Consider the following 24,384-nt stretch of genomic DNA (forward strand, 5'->3'; position numbering starts at 1 on the left):
CAAGGGTTACAAACTCCACCGCCCACCTGGGTCAGGGAGGTCATTTAAATGTGTGAAATGGGTCAAGGGTTTACCAAGGAATGTCGAGGACTGTGGTAAAGTAGCAAGCGCACACCCCATATAAAGGCATTCCATTTAAAACATTTAAAAAATATTATGAAGGACATACAAAACATGTCTCCTGGCCAAGGCACCTTTGTGCGACCTCCAGTTAAATTACTTATAGCCATTTCAATGGAGAAGAAAACTAGTCTGTCTTTATCACGTTCAGGGTGCCTTTACCTCACCTGTAACTCTCTCGTTTTGGAGTCATGTGGAATCTCTGAATATGGAATCATCATATGGGGAGATTTTACAGTACGCAGTGACTATAAGACATGATGCTATGCCTCAGGAATTTCTGACCCCTAGAATCTTAAAATCAAGAGGCAGATTAAAAAAATCAGGGTTCCAAAAAGGTCTAAATAAATAGTCATTTTTACTTTAAAACTTATTTTGTATATGAACATGTATAATCTTTCTTTAAAATTAAGAATGGGACTTCCCTGGCGGTCGAGTGGTTAAGACTCCATGCTCCCCCTGCAGGGGGTACACATTTGATCCCTGATCAGAGAACTAAGATCCCACATGCTGCGTGATGCGGTCAAAAAAAACCTTAGGCTAAAACAGCAGATAATTAAAACACTTAGCAAAACAAACAGACAAACAAGAGAATAACAATTATTTTTAAAAATTAAATTAAATTAAGAATGGCATCACTAATTCAATATATATTTTGCTCTAGATCAGGGGCCAGCAAAATTTTTCTGTAAAGGTCCAGATAGTAAATATTTTAGGCTTGCAGGCCACATGATCTCTGTCACGAATAGTAAATTCTCTCATGGTAGTACAGAAGTAGCCACAGACAATATATGTGTGTGACTGTGTTCCAATAAAAGTTACTCATGGATTTTGTGATAGTTTCAAAGAAAAAAATTGGGGAACTAGTTTTTTAAAAACAAATGGGTAAAGCCATTAATAGTTACCCAAACCTTTAATGCTCAGCCACCATTAAGTTGATACGAATCTTGTTTCTGCACTCTAAAGTGAGCTCAATTTACTATCAAAATCGCACAGGATATTTTCCAGTTGTTTTGGAAAGAAGGCAATATCATGTCTCAGAGCCAGCCCAGTGGCGTACAGTGACCAGGCAGTGGGAGTGTCTGCCCACATGGGAAGGCTTATGACTTGCACTGTTTTGCTGTGCATAGTGATAATAAAATGCAGACAGATTTTAGTCAGGTCTTTTATTATTCTTGAAATTGTCTGTAGTCAGTGAACCCTATTGTTGGCTGTACTCATTGCCTGCACCAAGGGGCAGACCGCATCCACTGGCCCATTCTTGGACTGCCACATGGGGCCAGCCTACATGATGTTTGCCCACGTGGTATCATTGGAGGGCTGTAGGAAAGCCTCAGACAAGTCTACCATAAAACACCTGAAATTCTGCCATTCATAACAGAAATAATAATGATAGAAGTGGAGAATTGCCATTCATTGACTGTCTACCATGTGCCAGAAATTATGTGTTAAATGCTTTATTTATATTTGAAAGATGAGGAAATGGAGTTTCTGAGAGGCGAAATAACTTATCCAAGGCCACAGAAGGGGGCCAGATTCGGGGGGATTCGGGACTGGGTGCAGGGAGTGAGTAGGGGGGAGAAGGCGATGTGAGAAACCTCAGGAAAGAGGATGCGTAAAGTCATGAGAAGAAATGGTTCTGAAGGACCTAGGGGCAGGACAGGAATAAAGACGCAGACGTAGAGAACGGACTTGAGGACACGGGGAGGGGGAAGGGTAACCTGGGACGAAGTGAGAGAGCGGCATGGACATATATACACTACCAAATGTAAAATAGATAGCTAGTGGGAAGCAGCCGCATGGCACAGGGAGATCAGCTCGGTGCTTTGTGACCACCTAGAGGGGTGGGATAGGGAGGGTGGGAGGGAGGGAGGGAGACGTAAGAGGGAGGGGATATGGGGATATATGTATACATATAGCTGATTCACTTTGTTATAAAGCAGAAACTACACACCATTGTAAAGCAATTATACTCCAATAAAGACGTTAAAAAAGAAAAAAAGAAGTGTATGTGAACAAACAGCTCATGAGACGGGAACTTGAAGTGGCTATTAAAAATTTGGGGGAAAAAAAAAGAAAAAAAGTCATGAGAAGAGAGAGTTGCATGAAAGGAGAAAAATATGAAAGGATAGGGTTGAAATGAACGAGTGTGTCACAAGTTTCCCATAGCTGCCTTTGTTCCCCAGTGTGTCCTTTCTCCTCATCTTGAGCAGTTTATTTACAGATAACAATATGCAGAATGCTTCCAGATTGCTGCTGTCACAGGAGCCAGACTTTTCTGTGTCAGCTGAGCCTGCGGAATGCTCACTTGTTCAGTTTGTCAGCTATGCTGCAAACAAAGACTATGAACCATGTGACCAATTGTCATATAGAATTGCTCGAAAAGAAAACTTACTCCATACACATTTATAAAGAAGCTTAAGTAATCATTCAAGCCTTCTTCCTAGCACGTTGACACAATATTAAGAAAAAAAACCAAAAAAACAGCAGCACTGAAACAGCATTCACAAGCATCACCATATTGTAGAATAATTAATTACCATAGTTTGATTGTTATATAAGATCACCTTTTCTAACCCCTAAAAACTATTTAACACCTTTTGAAAAGTGAGGTGATTGCATAAGATGTAAAGGTAGTTTTGGTCTCATAGAAAGATTTCAGCATTGAACAGGCTCAGGGCCTTCCTCGTTCAAAAGAGGTGTGTCTTGTTTTGGCAACCCAGATCTTTTTCCTACAGCTCTGTAAACATTTTAAGTATGGCCATAGCTGTCATGTAGTAAAAGACCTCAACTAAGATGAATACTAAAAGCACCTCTAGTGAGAAAAAGAAAAAGAAAAGAATAGAAAAAATAAGATGAAAAGCATGTCTACAATTAGTAGAAAAGGAAGGGAGAGACAGGGAAGTTCTCTTCATATTCCCCGAAATTGAAAGCTAATGTAAAATGGTTAGAAAGTTTTAAAGTTAGGAGACTAAAAGTGGTCCTGCAACTTCCGTGTGCATCTCTATCACCTGGAGGGTTTGTTAAAACACAGATCACAAGTCCTCACCCTGAAAGTCTCTGATTCAGAAGGTCTGAGGTGAGGCCTGATAATCTGCATTTTTAGCAAGTTTCCAGGTAATGCTGATGATGCAGGTGTGGGGACCACCGTTTAAGACCTTTTGGACCAGAGCAATGCTGCTTACTCTTTCCAAACTAACTACTCCTGATAGCAGAGGAGAGCAGGCAACCACGGGCTGCATGTGTGAATGCTGTATCTACCATTCACCAATTGTATGACCTTGGCCTAGGTACTTGACCGCTCTGTGAATTTTGCATTCTACTCTGTGACATATCCCTGTTTCTTTTCATATAAGAATGGCACCCCCTTAATTCTTTTGAGTAAAATGTTAAGTTCTAGGGTAAGGCACTGATCTTCAAACCCCACAGCAGGCTAGAATCACCAAGGAGACTCGAAAAAATACCGATGGCTGGTACCCATCCCCAGAGACTCTAACGTAGTAAGTATAGGGTTAGCTTGGGAAGAGGCATTTTAAGAAAGTGGTTGGTGTAGTTATAACAGTTCATGGTATATAGATCAGTGAAAATATATAAGCCGAGGCTACATGCATCTACGTGGAGAAATAAACCCTCAAAAAAGCAACAGGAAATAATCACATTATAACCCAATAATACTTCTGTAAGGATCAAACACATTTAAAACAATTCCACATACATAGATGGTAAAAGTGTGAGAACTTGGACAGGAAACATAACCTACACCCCCAAGGTAATATTTACCTCTTGTTAGGAAGGGGCTTGGAGGATGCCACTGAAGCAACATACAAAAGAAACTTCTGGTGCAAAAATATTTAGTTACTTTTAAAAAAAGAACGGGAGCCAGTGTGACAAAATGTTAACATCTAATACGTCTAGGTGGGAGTTAGATGAGTAATTTTTATATCGTTATATACATTTCTGTTGTGTATCTGCAAGCCATAGAAAGGGAAGCTACATCTTCTGTGCTCAGGGGGTGTGTCAGTTGTGGACCCTGCTGTGTGGTACTGAAAAAGAGGGGAATCCATTGCACTGAGAATTCTCAAAAGTACTTGACGTGGGGCCCTTTTATTCAAGGAGAGTCTTGTAGGATGAGAGCTGTCAGAACACATTTGGGAAGCGCTGCTTTATTGAACGGTGGACGCCATCATCCAACATTCGGTGTCATTATATGTCACCCCCAATGAATGAAGACACAGACTTAAGCTTGTAAAGGGTGGACTGTCATAGTCATGCTTGAGCTCCCACCCCTGCTTGACAGTAGGAACCCGGCAATTTAGATCTGCAAGTAGTTCAGAGTCAGGAGGTAGGTCACGGGTCCTCAGTGTTGCACCCACGTTCAGAGATTCACTAGGGTTCCTGGAAAAGGATTCTTGGGAATCAGCATATAGTTGCAGTCGGGGCTGAGATTTACCACAGCCATGTCGTTAAGGATACAGAGCCAGATCCTAAGGGGACAAACACAGGCGGAGTCTGGAGGAATGCATGTGTACGCCTCCCATGAGGGGCCACACACAACGTCCTCTTCCCCCAGAAATTAAAATGCAGCATCATGTGTGCAATGCTTTTGCCCAGCGAAGCCCTTTGAGACTCAGTTTAGGGTTGTTTTTTGTTTTTTTACTGGAGGCTGGTCACATAGGCACCCTCTGCCTATCATGTAGCAGAAGTCCAGACTTCCAGAAGGAAAGTAGGTGTCAGAATAAAAGACGTTGTTTGTATACAGTCCAGGCACAGTAAAAATTCGTATCGATTAGGGAGTATTAAGTACCCCCCCCCCGAAATCGAAGCTCCCAGACACCAGCCAAGGGCCAAGTTTGCAAACAGGCCTTTCTGAGGGTACCAGTCTCAGGACTGCTATGTTCTTGTTTCTGCAGAGGACAGTTGGCGGAAAACCCAGATACTACCATCGGTAGTATTAAGGAACCCTACAGGATAGAATGATGGGGTGAAACCAACAAGGTGAAGCCTATTAAGGGAAAACAAGAGCTTTGCCTTAAAGTCCAAAAGATCAATTCCGAGTACTGGCTGGAGGAGACCCAGCTTGACAGCAATTAATGTGAAAAACCCCCAGGGGGGTTTGCTGCTCAATATCAATTAACAGTGTTGACTGAGCCATTGGAAAAACTAATTGAAAGTTATTCTAAATTAATGGGCGTGTCATGTCCAGATCAATGGATGTAGAACTCCCATGGTATTCTGAAACGACCAAACATCAATTGGAAAATGTATGCACTTCTAAGGCTTTTATTCTAATACATGGATGAATAAATAAAAGATGTGCAGTAGGTAGTGCGGGCTGCTAGAGTGACACTGATATATGAGCAGCCTTATCATTTTTGAAATGAGGTTTTGAAAATTTTGAAATGAGTCTGGGAGATTCTCTTTTGCCCCATTTGGCAGAATTGAGACCAGTGGAGGCAGCTTTAGGAGACAGATACGGAGACAATATAAAAAGGGATGAGACCAGCCCAGCTACGGAATTAGCTGACTTGGGCAAGAATGTCTTCCCCAGTAATGGAAGCATACACACAGCTGGATGAACATGTGTCTCTAGACTGGATGAGACATTGAAATTGAAGATCTGTAGAGTCTCTCTCTGCTCTACAATGCTTGACCCTGCGGTCCTATTAATTTAGACGTTTCCACTGTGCCCGTGGCTGAGAGGCTGCTGAATGGACGGTCGAAGGAAGAACAGGAGTCATGACCTTTGCCCGGTGTCGCAATCTCATTTTGAGTGTTGCCGCAGGAACCCCGGGGATGCTGCCAGGCCCTGGGGGCTCATTTCATAACATTGCCTCACACAGGCAGGCCCGAAATTTGGAGACAAAACTTTTCACTGGCAAGACTCATGCCTGAAATTCCCACCTCTAGAATTAATCTTTAAGGATTCTGTGACACACATCAAGACATTACCTCAGTGAAGGACTCTGTTAAATTTTAGATGCAATTTCAGTGTACACCAGGAAGTTCCTTAGTCCCAACTGACCAGAGCGCCTCACGTTATACCATTAAACATTCATTTTTCTGCATCTTACTAATATGTCAACTTTCCCAAAACACCCACTAAAAATAAATACCCCTGGGTGAAGTAGTGCTTTAGCTAATCTCATGTAAATCAGGGTTCTCTAAATGTTTCGTATTATGTAAAAAATACTGATTTCTATCAGGAAAAATTCAGTTGTATCAGTAAAAAAAAAAAAAAAAAAAAAATTGTGTCCCCACCATGCCTATATCTATTTTATTTCCTCATATACTTGACTCCCTGGGCTCAGTCTCATTCAAACATACTTCCTTGAAACAAGCAGAACCCTCGTCACAGCCAGCTCTCTGCCTGCCCTGCAGCTGTACCCTGCTAGTGCCTTTGGCTGGAGTAAAACTCACCGCCATGCAGACGGGTCTCTCTTGAAATTCAGAGTGCAAACCTCACGTGGGCCCTTCATGCAGCCGGACCCTCAGACTCTTCTTCCCCAACCTAGTCGCTCTCCCGACAGTATATCTCAAACTTGAGTGTGCTGTCAGTCACCCGGGGGCCTTGATGAATACACTTCCTGATCTTGCCATTGAGTATGAGAGCCTGTGTTTCTAACAGGCCTCCAGGTAAGGTGCAACACTGGTGCCCCTCGAGTAGCAAAGTCCTAGATGACTATTTCCTACTTTATTATCTCTCTTCAAGCTTCTAGCACTTGCTCCCCGACCCCTACAACCAGCTAGTGACCTGCTTCTTACCGTACCGAGAAAGGGGTAGGAATCAGAAGAGGGCATCACAGACTCTGTCACGTCACCTACTGACCCGCCAGCACCTGGACCCACACCTTCTGCCTTCCCGTCTGTTAACAGACATCTCAGACATACCTTGCTCAAGAGTGAACTTCTGATGTTGTCCCTACTATCTCTTCTACCAAGTTCCAGGCACCCATCTCTCCGGATGTCCTTGTCATTTCTCCAGTTGCTGAAATCAAAAGCCTTGAAGTAATCCTTTCTCATGTTTCTTTCCTTCATACCCTGTATCCAGTCCTATTTGCTTTACCTTCAAAATACATCCATAGTCTGACCACTTCTCACTACCTGTACTGTTACCACCCCCTCCGGGATATCTGGATCACCATAATCATCTGGTAAATGGCCTCCCTGCTTCTAACCTTGCCCCATTAGGGTCTGTTTCAAACTAAGCAGTGAGAGTGATCTTATTAAACTTACCATATGTTATTGAATCTAAGATGCCATCAATTGTAGGAAGCAGCCTTATTTTATGTATAAGTAAGTAAAGTAAGGGACATTGCCATGAACTAAACTATGACGCTTTGCCTTAATAATAATCTTGTGCAGAACATCACTTAGTCTCACCAGAATCTGTCTGCTTTGAAGATACTTCGCAATTCCAGGATATTTGACACTTTTTACTGCATCCAGATTCATTCGTTGCTTGATGGAATGGTAGGCAATCCTTTCGGATGTGTATCATGAACAAAAGAAAACCCAAGTCCATCTACTCACTGATACATTTTTAAAGCACTTACTTGGTAATTGCTTTGCGAGAAATTATGGACTTTCAATCATTCCTCCAACAATGAACATTCATTTCACTAGTATCCAATTTTTACGCTGCTGCTGTGTTTCCCTGACTTTCTGTTGCACCTTAACTTTTTGTTTCAGTCCCAAATCATCATATAATCTTTTGGAAGGCACTTGAGAAAGCAATTAGACTCAACATGGGTAGTACGGATAATGCACAGAACTCGCCTAAAGGGAGGAAAATGAGAACTTTCCTGAACAAGTTCCTCTGTGCAGGCAATGACAACTATGCCTGAACTGCCACTTGCCAGACAAGTATTCTAATACAGTTTCTACAAGGATAATCCCGATAACCCCAGTGATAAAATGTAGGGAAAAAGTGATAAAATTCAGTACTGTCAGATCATGTCCCTCCTATACTCAAAACTATCAAAGGCTGTCCATTGCATTTACCAGCATCCGTACCGTACCCTACAGGGTGTTATGCGTGAGCTCCCTGGCCCCCGCCGCAAGCACCTGGGTCTTTGCCCTCGAGGGGGTTTGTCATTAGAGTAACCAGGTGGGTGTTGGGAATGTAGCCACGAGGATACTGAGTTGAGGATATATTTAGTTTGGATTTCTGAGCTGTATTTCAGTGGTTCACAGTCCTACCTAGAGGTAAGCTACTGCTAGCTTTCCCACGTACGGAACGGCTTCCAGAAATTCTCCTCATGTGCCCTGTGCTGACTCACCTGTGTTGGGACATGAGGATGCGAGGCCAAAGGCTGTTGGGTAACCTAACCACGTGCTCTGGCTCCTGGCACCTGGAAGAAGGGACGGACTGGCAGAGAAACAATTATTGAAATGGACGGTGCCAGAAGCTAGACCGTGGGAAACTCTTCTAATCACTAGCATATAAAATTGTAGGCAGAGTGGTTTACTCACATCAATGCTTGTTGAAACAGAAGTTCTCTCCTACCAGGAGCATACATGAAACTGCAGCCATAAACGCCACCCCATACTTCAGGATTCTCAATGTGTGTGGTGTTGGTTGGCTTTTTAAGGTCTGTAATATATTGCAGTTTCCTTTTTCATTCTACATAAATCTTTGATTTTGTGCCTAATTTTGTATTTCTGCCTTTGAATTCTTTTTTTTCCTAACATCTATATTGGAGTATAATTGCTTTACAATGGTGTGTTAGTTTCTGCTGTATAACAAAGTGAATCAGCTATATGTATACATATATCCCCATATCCCCTCCCTCTTGCGTCTCCCTCCCACCCACCCTCCCTATCCCACCCCTCTAGGTGGTCACAAACCACTGAGCTGATCTCCCTGTGCTATGCGGCTGCTTCCCACTAGCTATCTATTTTACGTTTGGTAGTATATATAAGTCCATGCCACTCTCTCACTTTGTCCCAGCTTACCCTTCCCACTCCCTGTGTCCTCAAGTCCATTCTCTAGTAGGTCTGCATCTTTAGGATTCTCTGTGTATAGCATCATGTCATCTGCAAACAGTGACAGCTTTACATCTTCTTTTCCAATTTGGATTCCTTTTATTTCTCTTTCTTCTCTGATTGCTGTGGCTAAAACTTCCAAAACTATGTTGAATAATAGTGGTGAGAGTGGGCAACCTTGTCTTGTTCCTGATCTTAGAGGAAATGGTTTCAGTTTTTCACCATTGAGCATGATGTTGGCTGTGGGTTTGTCATACATGGCCTTTATTATTGTTGAGGTAAGTTCCCTCTCTGCCTACTTTCTGCAGGGCTTTTATCATAAATGGGTGTTGAATTTTGTCGAAAGCTTTTTCTGCATCTATTGAGATGATCATTTGGTTTTTATCCTTCAGTTTGTTAATATGGTGTATCACATTGATTGATTTGCGTATATTGAAGAATCCTTGCATTCCTGGGATAAACCCCACTTGATCATGGTGTATGATCCTTTTAATGTGCTGTTGGATTCTGTTTGCTAGTATTTTGTTGAGGATTTTTGCATCTATGTTCATCAGTGATATTGGCCTGTAGTTTTCTTTCTTTGTGACATCTTTGTCTGGTTTTGGTATCAGGGTGATGGTGGCCTCGTAGAATGAGTTTAGGCGTGTTCCTCCCTCTGCATATTTTGGAAGAGTTTGAGAAGGATAGGTGTTAGCTCTTCTCTAAATGTTTGATAGAATTCGCCTGTGAAGCCATCCGGTCCTGGGCTTCTGTTTCTTGGAAGATTTTTAATCACAGTTTCAATTTCAGTGCTTCTGATTGGTCTGTTTATATTTTCTGTTTCTTCCTGGTTCCGTCTCAGAAGGTTGTGCTTTTCTAAGAATTTGTCCATTTCTTCCAGGTTGTCCATTTTATTGGCATAGAGTTGCTTGTAGTAATCTCTCATGATCCTTTGTATTTCTGCAGTGTCAGTTGTTACTTCTCCTTTTTCATTTCTAATTCCATTGATTTGAGTCTTCTCCCTTTTTCTCTTGTTGAGTCTGGCTAATGGTTTATCAATTTTGTTTATCTTCTCAAAGAACCAGCTTTTAGTTTTACTGATCTTTGCTATTGTTTCTTTCATTTCTTTTTCATTGATTTCTGATCTGATCTTTATGATTTCTTTCCTTCTGCTAACTTTGGGGTTTTTTTGTTCTTCTTTCTTTAGTTGCTTTAGGTGCAAAGTTAGGTGGTTTATTTGAGATGTTTCCTGTTTCTTGAGGTAGGCTTGTATTGCTATAAACTTCCCTCTTAGAACTGCTTTTGCTGCATGCATTAGGTTTTGGGTCGTCATGTCTCCATTGTCATTTGTTTCTAGGTATTTTTTGATTTCCTCTTTGATTTCTTCATGATCTCTTGGTTATTTAGTAGAGTATTGTTTAGCCTCCATGTGTTTGTATTTTTACGGTATTTTTCCTGGAACTGATATCTAGTCTCGTAGCGTTGTGGTTGGAAAAGATACTTGATGTGAACAACCAAACCAAAAAAGAAATCCACCAATGATAACAAGCGCTAAAAACTATACTAAGAAAAAAAAAAAAAAGAGAAAAGGACAGACAGAACCCTAGGACAAATGGTAAAAGCAAAGCTATACAGACAAAATCACACAAAGAAGCATAAACTTACACACTCACAAAAAGAGAAAAAGGAAAAAAATTAAAAAATATATATATATAAAAGGAAGAGAGCAACCAAAGCAATAAACAAATGTACCAATGATAATAAGCTCTAAATACTAAACTAAAATAAACATAAAACCAGAAACAAATTAGATGCAGAAAGCAAACCCCAAGTGTACAGTTGCTCCCAAAGTCTACTGCCTCAATTTGGGGATGATTCGTTGTCTATTCAGGTATTCCACAGATGCAGGGTACATCAAGGTGATTGTGTAGATTTAATCTGCTGCTGCTGAGGCTGCTGGGAGAGATTTCCGTTTCTCGTCTTTGTTCACACAGCTCCCGGGTTTCAGCTTTGGATTAGCCCCGCCTCTGCGTGTAGGTCACCTGCGGGCATCTTTCGGGAAGTCTGAGGTCTTCTGCCCACATTCAGTAGGTGTTCTGTAGGAGTTGTTCCACACATAGATGTATTTTTGATGTATTTGTGGGGAGGAAGGTGATCTCCACGTCTTACTCCTCCACCATCTTGAAGGTCCCTCCCAATTCTTTCTTTTAATTGTGCAAGATTCAGGCCCCGCGAAACCTAGATCTGTCCATGCTCTGACATGTATACCATTACCCTTGGGCCCCAGTCCCCACACACTTGCCCTGAGCTCCTGCCATGCTGGCCTTCTCACCATTCCTCAGACAATTCTGTCATTCCCTGGTCTCTGCACTGGTCCCCCTGCCTGGAGCCCTCTTCCTCCAAACATCCACATTGCTTGCTTCTTCCCCTTTCAGAAGTCTTTTCTCAAAATTCACATTCCCAGGGAACTATATTCAATATCCTGAGGTAAACTGTAATGGAAAACAGTATTTTTAAAATGTATATGTATAACTGAATCACTTTGCTGTACAGCAGAAACTAACAAAACATTGTAAATCAACTATACTTCAGTGAAGAAGAAAGAAAAAATATTCACCTTCTCCATAAGGCCCTCCCTGTCCTGTCCTCCTCTCCTTTTGGATATGAAGTCCATATCTATACACACTCCTGAAACTTCTTATTCCACTTTCGTTGTCTCCTTTTTGTAGCATCTTTCACCCTCTAAAGTAGATAGATTGATAATGATTGATCAAGGAATAGATAGATGATAGACACTATCAACAAACAATCAGGTTATTATGCTTCAAGCTAATTGCCTGCCCCTCCACAAGAATGTACTCAATAAATATTTGTTAAATGAATGAAACACTCCTTATATCAAAACCTGTGAATCATTTACTTAGGTAACACACACACACACACACACACACACACACACACACACACACACACACACACACACACACACACACACACACACACTGCTCTTCTAAACCAAAAGGATAACAACTTCTAGGACCTTAAGTGAAATGAAAATCAAGATGGAGTCACTATTGGTAAGAGAGCTCTCTATAATGGAGCCGGGAGGCCATTAAGGAAGTGTGACTTATGCATTTCTCTGCCTGGATGGAATCTGATCTTTTGACCTGATGAAGCCTCCCAGAACACCTGCCAGCAACTCAAGATACTTATCCGACCGTGACCCTAAAATAACTCGTGACGGTCTATCTATTATCGGACCCCTACCCTAAAACAACTTGTGTTCCTTAAGGACAAATATTTTCTGACTCAAGTCAGAGTCAGTCACCGTTCTCTCCAGGCAACTTTTAACCAACCATCGTGTGGCTTTTTGTCTCTATAAGCCCCTGACTCTTTCTCTTCCCCAGAACATTCTTTAGGGGTTACCCGAATGTGGGGGTCTCCCAAATTGCAACTCTTAAGACCCCAGATAAACACTTTTCTTATCTGCAGCCTCCTGCATTATTATTATTACTTTTTTTGGTTGACACCCTTTCCTGTGCCTTGTAGAGACTTAATATCAACATGATACTCTGTGCCCCAAAATGTGAAAGTGTGGAGAAAATGTGACTCTTTGATTGAAAAGGCCAAGGGAAATATTGTAGGGTCTAGTTGTAGTTGGTGGACGCATATTCTTCTTTTTGGATTGTGTGAGGATTTTTCTTTTAAGACGATTTTTTTAGATCAGTTTTAGGTTCGCAGAAAAATTGAGAAAGGTACAGACTTTTCCCATATACCCCCTGCCCAGAGGTTGCAGGTTCTTCCTACAGAAAAAGGACAGGATGATTTTTATAGTTGAATGACTGCAGGACAAAAGACAAAAGCTGCCTTTGAAATAAAGCTTCTCAGACGCATGGCTCTCGGTTCAGGAAACCAGAGAATTCTATGGTGGTCATTATTTAGAACAGTGAGGAAAATGAGTACAGCAGAAAATGTGGAATGCTGTGAGCATTGGATACAAGCCAAACGTTTGAAATGATTGTTTATTAACTTCTTTTCTGCCTGAATTTGTTTAGCTATTTTTTTCTTTTTCTTCTTTTCTCACCTGAGAAGTGAGGATCATTTTTCCACACCTGCATGATAGGGTAGCACCCAGGGCTCCATTTCCATCACAGTGCAGGAGGGGATGGCGGCAGGATCCTGACAGATGTTAATTTCGCTTCTGTCTCAGAACTTCACGTTTCAGGAAAAGTCTTCCTCCTTGTCAACAGCAAATTAACTTAGAGTTAATATCTGTGTTTCTTGTGTCTTCCCCTGCTGTGGGCGGCTTCAAGCAACTTCTGTCGCTGTGTGAGAGGCTGGATGAGAGGTCACGCTTCTCCTTCTCGCTGAAACAAAAGAAAGATTCAGTCATGATGTTTTCTGCTTGGCTTAGCACGTACCCTGGGATGCTTACATATTTTGCACGGCAATTCTAGGGAAATTTTAATGTCCAGAGTAGGTATCCCCTGTGAGGATCAGCTGTCGGGGTGGTTAACCATGTTTGTTCTTCATTTATATTTTACAGACCTATTTGTAGCTTTGGTTCATGTCTGATACTGAGCCTTGCCAGTTGTCAGAGAGCTGTAGCTTTCTGTTCACAGCGTGCTGAACTGGCAGGAGGGGGCCTCCAATGGGCGCTGATGGCTTGTGGGGGCCGAGGGAGGGGCCACACGTGCCAGGGCCTATGAGGGCTTATGAGGTTTGTTACTTCGTTATCCAAGTGAATAAGACACTAGTCTTACTGCCTTTGTCCTGGCGCCCACACAGCAGGCCGAGGGACCCTGTTGAAACCGGAATCAGATCGTGTCACGCCACGGCTTCGCACGTTCCGTTGGGTTCTCATTTCACTCAGAGGAAAGACAGAGTCTTCACAATGGCCCCCAAAGCCCTCCTCGATCGGACCCATGCCCGCCTCTTACCTCTCCAGCCTCTTCTATTATTCTCCACCCCCCTCGCTCCATCCACTTGGACCACACTGGTCTTCTTGCTGGGCCTAGGACACACCAAGCCCATACCCTCCTCTGGTCCCTTGCATTGGCTATCTCTTCTGCCTGGAATTCTCTTCCCCCAGATTTCCTCAAGGCACCCTCCCTCGTCTTCCACAAATCTCTGCTAGAAGTCACCTTCTCACGGAGGCTTACCCTGACTGCTACATTTTAATTAGCACCCTCCAGACACCGCACTCACACATATATACCTATATATATGCACTGACACATGTATGCCTATGTATAACTTTTCTCTGCTTTCATTGTCCCATAGCCCTCTGTCATCATTTAACATTCTAGATTATCTTTCTTGATTGTCGTATCGTCTGTCTTTCCTACTGTGTACAACGTAAGCTCCAAGAAGGCATTGAGTTTTACCTTGATATGCTGTTCACCGCTCTAGTCCAAGCCCCTGGAATAGCACTTGGAATATAGCCAGGTTGAGCATCCATTACTGGTTTGCCAGGACCGTCCCAGTTATGCCTGAGGTCCTGGTGTGATTATTAACGGCACTCCCTTCACTGTGCAAAGTGTTAGATGATTAGATTTATGGTCACTGTACACAGAGGAGAGGCTCAGTAACTGTATCTTAACTGAGAGGCTGCTCCCTCACGGGTAGAACCTTTTCTGGTTGTGGTTCAGGCAAATCGTCAGGACTGGGGAAAAAATCAGAGCGCTCACCAGGATAAAGCAGCTGAGGCTCAGAAATGGTGGTATAGAAGAGCAGCTGGCAGCTGGAAGGTCAGTCTTTGGGCTACAGTCCATCAGTCTCTGATATTCAGGAGCAGGGTACCAGTTTCCTACAAAGAGCACAGTGGAGTCACTGCTCCTGCAAGAAGCCTTGGGGACTAGAAAGTTGACCAGAGCAGAAATGTTGAATAGCATCCAAAACAGAAATCTAGCTTTAGAAACTGGGGTAGCAGCCAGGTAATCACACGTTCAGTTAAAAACTCAGCTAATGAAAAGGATCCTTGGGACTTCCCTGGCGGTCCAGCGGTTAAGACTTCGTCTTCCCACGCAGGGGGTGCGGCTTCGATCCCTGGTCGGGGAGCTAAGATCCCACGTGCCTCGTGGTCAAAAAACATAAAACAGAAGCAATATTGTAACAAATTCAATAAAGACTTTATTTTATTTTTTTAGTATTTATTTACTTATTTAATTTTATTTATTTTTGGCCGCATTGGGTCTTCGTTGCTGCACGTGGGCTCTTCTCTAGTTGCGACGAACGGGGGCTACTCTTCGTTGCGGTGCGCGGGCTTCTCACCGCGGTGGCTTCTCTTGTTGCGGAGCACGGGCTCTTGGCAAGTGGGCTTCAGTAGCCGTGGCACGTGGGCTCAGTAGCTGTGGCACGTGGGCTCAGTAGTTGTGGCTTGTGGGCTCAGTAGTTGTGGCTCGTGGGCTCTAGAGCACAGGCTCAGTAGTTGTGGCGCACGGGCTTGGTTGCTCCATGGCATGTGGGATCTTCCCGGACCAGAGCTCGAACCCGTGTCTCCTGCAGTGGCGGGCGGATTCTTAACCACTGCGCCACCAGGGAAGCCCTCAGTAAAGACTTTTAAAATGGTCCACATCAAAAAAAAAAAAAAAAAAAAAGGATCCTTAATGCTTTACTCTCTTGAATGAACCCTTTGAAGCCTTTACGTATATTCAGAATCATCCTTTTCTTAATGGAGACTGTGGCTCCCCTTCTCTTTGCCTTGTTAATCTGTGACTTTCCCTTGTTTCAGAATATATTCTTGAATATCTTTTAAAATATATCTTTCACTTTGATTTCTCTTATTCCCTGTATTAGTTTTCTGTTGCTGACCTAGCAGCTGGCCACAAGCTTAGCAGCTCAAAACAACACAAATTCATCATCTCACAGTTCTGCAGGTCAAAAGTATGGGTTGGATCAGCGGGTTTTTCTACTCTGGGTCCCACAAAGCTGAAATCAAAGTATTGGCTGGCCTGGGCACTTAGGTGGAGGCTCTGAGAGCTATTCCCCTGCCAGGCACATTCAGGTTTTTAGAGGGATTCAGTTCCATGCTGCTTTAGGACTGACGCCCCCATTTCCTTGCCGGCTGTTGTCTGGGAGTCGTTTACAGCTCCTGGAAGCTGCCCGCATTCCTTGGTTTGTGGTCCCTTTTTACCTTCAAAGCCAGGAAGAGTGGGTCGACTTCCTCTCCCAACTGGAATCTCCCTGACCTGTCCCTCCCTAGCGTCTCTCCTCCATTCTCCTCTGCTGCTGCACCTGTCTGACTGACTTCTCAGCCTTCCTCTTTCGTTTCTCTGGATTCATTTGTTTATAATGGGCCCACGTAGATAGCCCAGCATATTCTCCGTATTGTAATCGCTGTTAATCAGTTGTTGATGAAGCGGTAATTGTAATAAACTGTAATAACTGTAATAAGCAGATTAACTACATCTGCAAAGCCCCTTCACGGCAGCACCTAGATTAGTATTGGGTTGACTAACCAGGCAAGGGGACTCTTGGGGGAGTCACCTGTAAGAATTCTGCCTGTCACCCTCCTCCTGCTTTTGAAAGTGTATATTTGAATCTCCCTTCAAAATGTTTACTGTCAGGCACTTGAGGTGTTTTTACTTGTGAGTATGAGGGCCTCCCTGCCCTGCAGCTCCCCAAATGATGCCTGCGAAGGTGGTAGAATGGGTGGGCAGAACCTCGGGCTGGACTTAAAAAGTAAACTCATTTGGTGAGAAGTGATTTGTGAGGGGCCTCCGGCTCCTGGCTGGTCCGCAGTAGCTTCATTCCTTCCTACCAGCAGAGTGTTTAGTAAATAGCAAAATTCGATGTCCACAGTATGTCTCCAAGTCTCTGATTTGCAAGGCGGGGGAAATGGGTAGGAGGACGTGCACAGGGCTTAGAAAACTCCCGCACGGGAGCATAATTATCGAAACGGTGCACCCGGGAAGTGGAGGTGGGAGGATCCCACGTAACTGAGGCCCGCCAGATAGATGTGAATTGTGACAAGGGACATGTGGGTGGTGATTCTGAAACTGCCGCAGTAACTCCTCTCTGGAGCTAGGATAGGTCAAAGGCGGTGGTTCTCCAAGTGTGAGTCCTAGACCCATCAGCGTCACCTGGGAACTTGTTAGAAGCGTCAGTTCTTGGGCCCCATTCCCGACCTATTGAATCAGAAACGCTAGGGATAGGGCCCAGGTGTGTCCGTGTTTTAACATGCCCTCCAGGTGATTCTGATGCAGGCTGGAAGGAGTCCAGAAGGGATTTCAAAGGGATTCCAAGTGGTTCCCCTTTCTGAAGATTAGGCTGCTCTCAAGATAATGGAGAGAAAGGAAACGGGCTTGCTCCCTGGTTGGGGTCCCCTTCTGTTTAGCCATCACACTGCTCGAGAAACGGAAAGAGACACATTATCTGCAGGAGGTAAGGGCGTAAGGTTAAAATATCACGGACGTTCTCAATTACCTTTCACGCATAACACCGTGATTTTCTAAGAAGACGTGAGCACAGAATTGTTTCCTCTGGAAATTTATACGCAAGACGCAGTTCCTTAACGCATCATACTTGAACATTTCCTCTAGAACGGGAGTTTTTGTTGCCCGGAACCTCTGGGAACATTTTCCAACTTCAGGAATCTAGGGCTATACTTAGTGCCCAGGGGCAAGAAGATTTAAAATTTGAAAAGCATTCCCCAAGAGATTCTGATCAAGTTCAGCGTTTCTCTGGTCCTGGTGAAAGCCACGGAGGAACGAGCGTTCACTTCACGGTCCCAGCCTGAGCTGAATGTATTCCTAAGTCGTTCAGCTGAAGCCCTTCAGGTCTGTCAGCGTTTCACTCATGACCCAGGGTGTGGAGGGCCGAGTTACCGATTTGGCTGCTAAATGGCTGGTGCTGAATAAGAGTAAGGGTCTAAACAGCCAGTGAGCCCTGTCTCTCTACAGTGAGCTTCTCCTTTGATTGAACTTGGATGTGGGGCTGGCAAGTGGCCCAGACCATCAGAGAGTGAAAGAATTTATTGTGAGTAAATGCTTGAGGCGGAGGGAGTGGAAAAGGTCAAGGACACGGTTGAACTCAGACATTGGCTGGGCTTCATAAAGAGAGGCATGGGCCCTGTTAAAGGAATTGAGGCTTTGTCCTCTTTTTCTTTCTTTGCTAAATGCTGATTGACTCCCTTTTCACCGAGGCGGTATGCTTTGGCTTTTGTTTTCCTTTGTTTTGTTCTTTGGTTGGCCTGGAAGCCCCATGACCCAAAGAAATGACTTTTCTTGACGTTTTGTCTTCAAGTTTTGACATACCCAAGTAGCAACTCCTGAAACTTGTTCCTTGAGAGCTGCCTGCCCCCCAGCTCTGCCGTTTCCAGACTCTGTAAGCTTGGGCAGGTCGCTTAGCACCTCAGCGTCTCATCTGCAACATACAGATATAATAGTCCTTAGCTCACTGGGTGGCTCTAAGGGCTGAAGGAGTTCGTAAATGGCAAGTGCTTACAACCGCGCCCCACCTAGAAGAGGCGCACAGCAGATATGAAAATTCTTATTGCTGTTGTGGTGGCTGTTTGCCCTGCCCTGGATCTCTTACTTCTCACCCTTCCCGTCCTTCACCCAGTATGTACCACATGCCTGGTGGCCATAACTAGGGGAGAAGACAGACGCCATGGATCGGAGGTGAAGTAGTTCCCCAGAGGCCACATCCCATCTGCATTCATAGTACCTCCTTGTCTTCTCTGACTGACCGTGAGTTCCTTAATGAAATGGTAGGAGAGTGAAAGAATAGCAAGGAATTACCTTAATGACCTGAAAATGTGGCCTTTTAGCATCTAGAAATGTAAACAGTAGAAACCAGCACAAACAAATTTTAACTCATTCCAACATAACGTACAGACCGTGTCAGTCAGTTAGGCAACGTCTTGTGCAGGGCAGCCCAGCATTGTAAGAATGTATGACAACAAGGCCTTATTCCTTGCTCACATAACCAGTCTCTCCTGGGGAAGCTGGGTCCCTCCTCCATAGCTCTCTTCTCTGGCCGACTTGGGCTGTGAGGGCAGCCAGCATCTGGAGGGTTGCTGTATTGTCACTATGGCACATGAAGAAAAGGTCACGAGGGACTTCCCTGGGGGTCCAGTGGTTAAGACTCCGGGCTCCCAATGCAGGGGGCCTGGGTTTGATCCCACATGCTGGGAACTAGATCCCACATGCTGCAACTAAGAGCCCGCACACATGCTGCAACTAAAGATCCCTCCTGCCGCAACGAAGATCCCATGTGCCGCGCTAAGACCTGGCACAGCCAAATAAATAAATAGATAAAATAAATATTAAAAGAAAAAAAAAGAAAAGTAAAGCTTAAAAATAGGATAAACAAAATAAAGAAAAAGGTCAGGAGGCAAATCATGTACTCGCTCTTAAAGCTGCAGCCCAGAAATCAGCCACTTCTCCTCACATTCCTTTGGCTAAAGCAAGTCAGCTGTCTATGTTTAACTTCCACAGGGTACATTTAATCTTTGAAGTAATATCCTAAAAACTATAAACATTGTAAACTATTGCTTCAAAAGAAATAATGAAAAATATTTCATATTTAACAGTATAAGAACACAAATCAACCCGAAGTGAATCATCTCAACCCCAAGTGCAAGTTATATCAAGTCACTTTTTCAGTCTTAACTCCCTTTTTTTTGGCCGCACTGTGTGGCATGCGGGACCTCAGTTCTTCGACCAGGGATCAAACCCGTGCCCCTGCATTGGGAACATGGAGTCTTAACCACTGGACCGCCAGGGAAGTCCTTCATGTAATATTTACATGATTACTATACTTTTTCAAAACTGTCACCATAAGCAGAATGGTACAATTTTCAAACACTTCAATTGTCTAAGAAAGAACTGCATAGAAAGATCAGTCTTGGGCTCCCCTGGTGGCGCAGTGGTTGAGAATCTGCCTGCCAATGCAGGGGACACGGATTCGAGGCCTGGTCTGGGAAGATCCCACATGCCGCGGAGCAACTGGGCCCGTGAGCCACAACTACTTAGCCTGCGCGTCTGGAGCCTGTGCTCCGCAACGGGAGAGGCCGCGATAGTGAGAGGCCCGCGCACCGCGATGAAGAGTGGCCCCCGCTCACCGCAACTAGAGAAAGCCCTTGCGCGGAAACGAAGACCCAACACAGCCAAAAAAAAAAAATCAGTCTCATTTTGATTTTAGGACAATAGAGAGATAAGTGGAATTTTTCTCCCTGAGTTATTTGTATTATCCTACATTTGTAGATATATAATTCCTAAAGTGTATTTTTCTGTAATGTCTTTTGTTCCTGGTGTTCAGTGTATGCATATATGTATTCCAATTGCTTTAATTCAAAGTAACGACTTAAAATTTAACTAAGGAAATATATTTTTGAGAAAGTCTATCAAGTTTACTAGGTGGTAAGCATGGACTACAGTCGTTTTTCTTTTAAGTTAACCTTGGTAATTCCAGCTGTATAATTCAGTGTTTGCATTTAAAGCCAACTCTGAATTATTCACAGCCATGAAATGAGAATAATAATAAACAATATCTTAAATTACTAAGTTTTGTATACTTATTTAATCCTTTCAATGCTCAGAAGGAGGTGCTATTATCCCCCCCCACCCCTCATTTTACAATTTTAGAGATTGAGGAGAGGCTAAGAGACTTAACCAGGGTCACACAGTAAGTGGCAGAGAGAGCATGCAAATCCTAGTCTCCCTGGGCACCAGAGTCGGTGCTCCTAATACCACTCTATGCTCAGGTGCTGACCAAGCCCCCCCCCCCAAAGTGAAATAAGACCATTTTGATTATCGAACTGAACCTATCCACATGGAATCCCTGAATATATAAAACAAAAACAGGATTACTTAGGGCCAGATAAAAATACAGCCCAATGAGTTAAGAGTAGGTATAATTTACCCAAAAGCATAATGATCACCTACCCGCACTAGTAGAATGAGTCCAATACAATGATATCTATGTTTAAAGTATATAAGTAGGGAGTAGCAGGCTTCTGTAGGCTAAACGGATGAAGAAAACAGTTGTGCTTATAGATAAGCAGCTGAATTCTTAATATTAAAGGAAAAACAACTATTTAAAAAATTGGGTTAAACTGGTAGGTATGTCAAAGGCTTCTTTAGTAAAAGTAGAGATGAACAGCAAGGAATGTGCAATAGCTTCAACTCACCTATTAACGCATGAACCTCCAGGCCTGCCGAGAGACTTAGAGTGGCCAAACGTGTCATAATAGGCTTTTAGTTTTCAACAGGATCAGGGAGAAATCCCATTTTAACTGATTAATTCCAACATCCTGTTAATTGAATACCTTGACAAGCTGGTTGATGAGACCGTGGACGGGAGAATGTAAGATCACTTGTTTCTTATTGTGGCTTTTCAGTTTACATTTCCTTCATAAAGAAAGGCTGATAAATTACATTGGAAAATCTATATTTTTAACCAGAAAAGAAATTGCTATTACAGTAACTTTGCTGCGGTAGGTAGGCTACAGTATAAAGGGCATTTATTTTTAGGTAGGTTGCTGGTGTTCAAAAATGTTCTATTTGCAAGGCTAGCTTGGTTAGCCACTATGCAGAAAAGAGTTAAGATAACATGCCTGAGACTGCTTTCCTAAGAAAGGTCTGTTAGTAAGGTTGGACCTTGCCTGGCATCTGGGAATGTGGAGTTTGGGAGGGTTCCCACCAGTCGCAGAACTGATAAGGGTGACTCACTGTGTCTAAGTGGTTTGTGCAGTGTAGTTCCTGCTGAACTCTGCTTTCCTTCTGGGGGGAATTTTGATATATGATTGACAGAGGGTACCTACGTGACCAGCCCCCAATGAAAAGCCCAAATGCTAAGTCTCTAATGGGCGTCCCAGGGCAGTAACATCACACACGTGTTGCTGCATTTTTGTTGCTGGGGGAAGAGTGCGCTCTGAGTGACCTGTCATGGGAGGAATGAAACCAAGTAGGACCCTGTGGGCGCTCCCTGGTAGAAAAGCCTCTCTGTGTCCCCCGTTTCTTGTCTGTAGAAAAAGGCTTTAGCCTCCTAGACCCTTCTTGAGTTCCAAAGAGCAGACTCAAACATTTGCTAATTAGTGAAGTGAGGGAATGCAGAAACAAAGGAAAAGTAGTCAAGCAAGAAAAATAATGACAGCTTAAGCAATAGTTCAGCAATAAAACAGAGTCTTAGTTCCTCCTCAAGAGATCCACATAATAATAATCTGACGTATATGTTTGAGTTGTTCTGCGAAAACTAAGACTCCCCACCCAGGCGGAGGATGGTGACTACACGCTGACCACAAGCAAGTAGACCTCAGACTGACTGGAACCAGAAGTTTGATGATTGATTAAGGTTACCGAAACATCACCCTGTTACCTCACCGCCAACCAATCAGAAGAAAGTCTTGCATCCTGCAGCCCTCACGCCGAATGTTGCCTTCAAAAACCCTCCCCTGAAAGCCACCAAGGAGTTCTGGTCTTTTGAGCATGAGCTGCCCATTCTCCTTGCTTGGTGTCCTGCAAATAAATGCTGTACTTTCCTTTACCACAGCTGGTGTCAGTAGACTGGCTTTGCTGCTCAGTGGGCACGCGGACCCAAATTTGGTTTAGTAACAGGAAGAGAGTAAAAGGAAGCCTGCATGTGGATTCCTCTAGATTCTGCTTGTGTCTTTTCCCCTCGTGATCTGGCTGTATATCCATACTGTATCACCGTAATAAATCTTAGCCACGTGTGCCACTATATGCTGAGTCCCGTGAGCCCTTCTAGTGAATCTCTGAATGTGGGGATGGTCTTGGAAACCTTTCAGCACAGCTACTTTCTACAGGCATTTTACATCCACAGGCTTTAGTTTGAAAAGCAGTACTAAGTACATGTGTTTCATCAGAAGGTTGTAGAAAGATGATGTCTTGCCCCTGTTCTGACCAGATAAATAAAACTCCAAATATATTTGCAATCTTTGATTTCAATACATCAGCCCGCAACAAACATTTTACACAGTAAGAAGCTCTGGAAGAGAATCAGGAAGGCAGTGAATGCACACAGCAGAAACAATAGTTCACTTTTAAAGAAAAGTAAGCAGAAATGTCATTGTTCCTTTAGCCTTGGGGCACAATTATTCTTTGTTCTGAGATTTGTGACAAAAAGAAAAAAAAATCCAAGAAGCCATATGACGATCTCCTGTGGACTTTTAAAAATATCAGCCAAGGGAGAAAGTGGGCAGAGATAGAGGGATCATGTTATTAACAAATGTTGTCTTTTTTGTTTGTTTGTTATTTTTTAATGTTTTTTTCTTCTTTTAAAAATTTTTTGCGCCTTGTGCTTTGTGAATGTTGTCTTTTAAAATTACAATAACATTACCTTCACTACAATAACAGTATGTGTTTTATCTACTCTTCTTTTTAGGTACTGGAGGGCTGTTAAATATTTGTGAACAAAGGATGAAAAAACATTCACACAGTATGTTTTGAAATGGAATTGAAAACAAAAGAAAAGAACAAAGCAGAGCGTACACTGAGATCATCACATGAAAAGAAAAGATGCCTGACAGGATTAAAATGCCAATGCCTGGCATCAGGTACGATTGAAATGTCAATTTCATAATAAATATGTCATGAAGAGATCCTGTAACACAGTATGAAATGTTAGAAAACGACAATGCAGTGCCATGTACATCTTCTAAGCATCACTGTAGTTTTTTTCCTCATCCTTTAAAGCAGTGTGATTTTTCAGAATGCATGAAATACAATGTTAAGACAGCGTTTAACACGTTTCATATAGTTTCACAGGGTATTTCCAGAATATGAGTAATAATTTAAGAAAGATATTTCATCTGTTGAGAGTATGGTTTGAAACGCTCTTCCTTTCCTCGACGATTCCTGTAACAATGATGCATCTTCAGCGTCGGCCTCCCTTGTTTTCCCGCTTGCCACCCACTGACTACTTTGTAATTAACTTTACTTTTTTCTCCACAAACTGAAGATTTCTTAATGGAAGAAATGGTAAAAGACTGGCCTTAAGGGGCAATGGGTTTTGCCAGAAAGTTGCAGGAGGATAAGGTTAAACAGAAGAAAGATAGTGAGAGTAATGAACAGTTTGAGGACTAGAGATGGTATGGAGTTACTCTAATTGCAACGTGAAGCCTATTGAAATGATCTGTCGTTAAAATAGAAGTGATGTGACAAGTAACTATGTCTATCAAAGAACTTTAATATTGTCTCAAAAAGGATTATTTTCCAATACTCTCAGTCCAGTTAGAATATATAAATCATTTGTAACAAAGGTATTTTTATTTCTGTTACATTGCTCATGATAAAGGTGAGTAGATTTGGCTTCACAAAATTATTTCTAAGACTA

General features: G+C 43.0%; 1 protein-coding gene across 1 annotated transcript in view; it reads left to right on the forward strand.

Moving 5' to 3' along the window:
- Positions 1–24,384, forward strand: part of PRRG1 (proline rich and Gla domain 1) — a 371,943-nt gene that overhangs the window by 186,216 nt on the left and 161,343 nt on the right. The window lies entirely within an intron of this gene.

Source organism: Balaenoptera physalus (genome assembly GCF_965194825.1).
Source record: "Balaenoptera physalus genome assembly, chromosome: X".
NCBI lineage: Eukaryota > Metazoa > Chordata > Mammalia > Artiodactyla > Balaenopteridae > Balaenoptera > Balaenoptera physalus.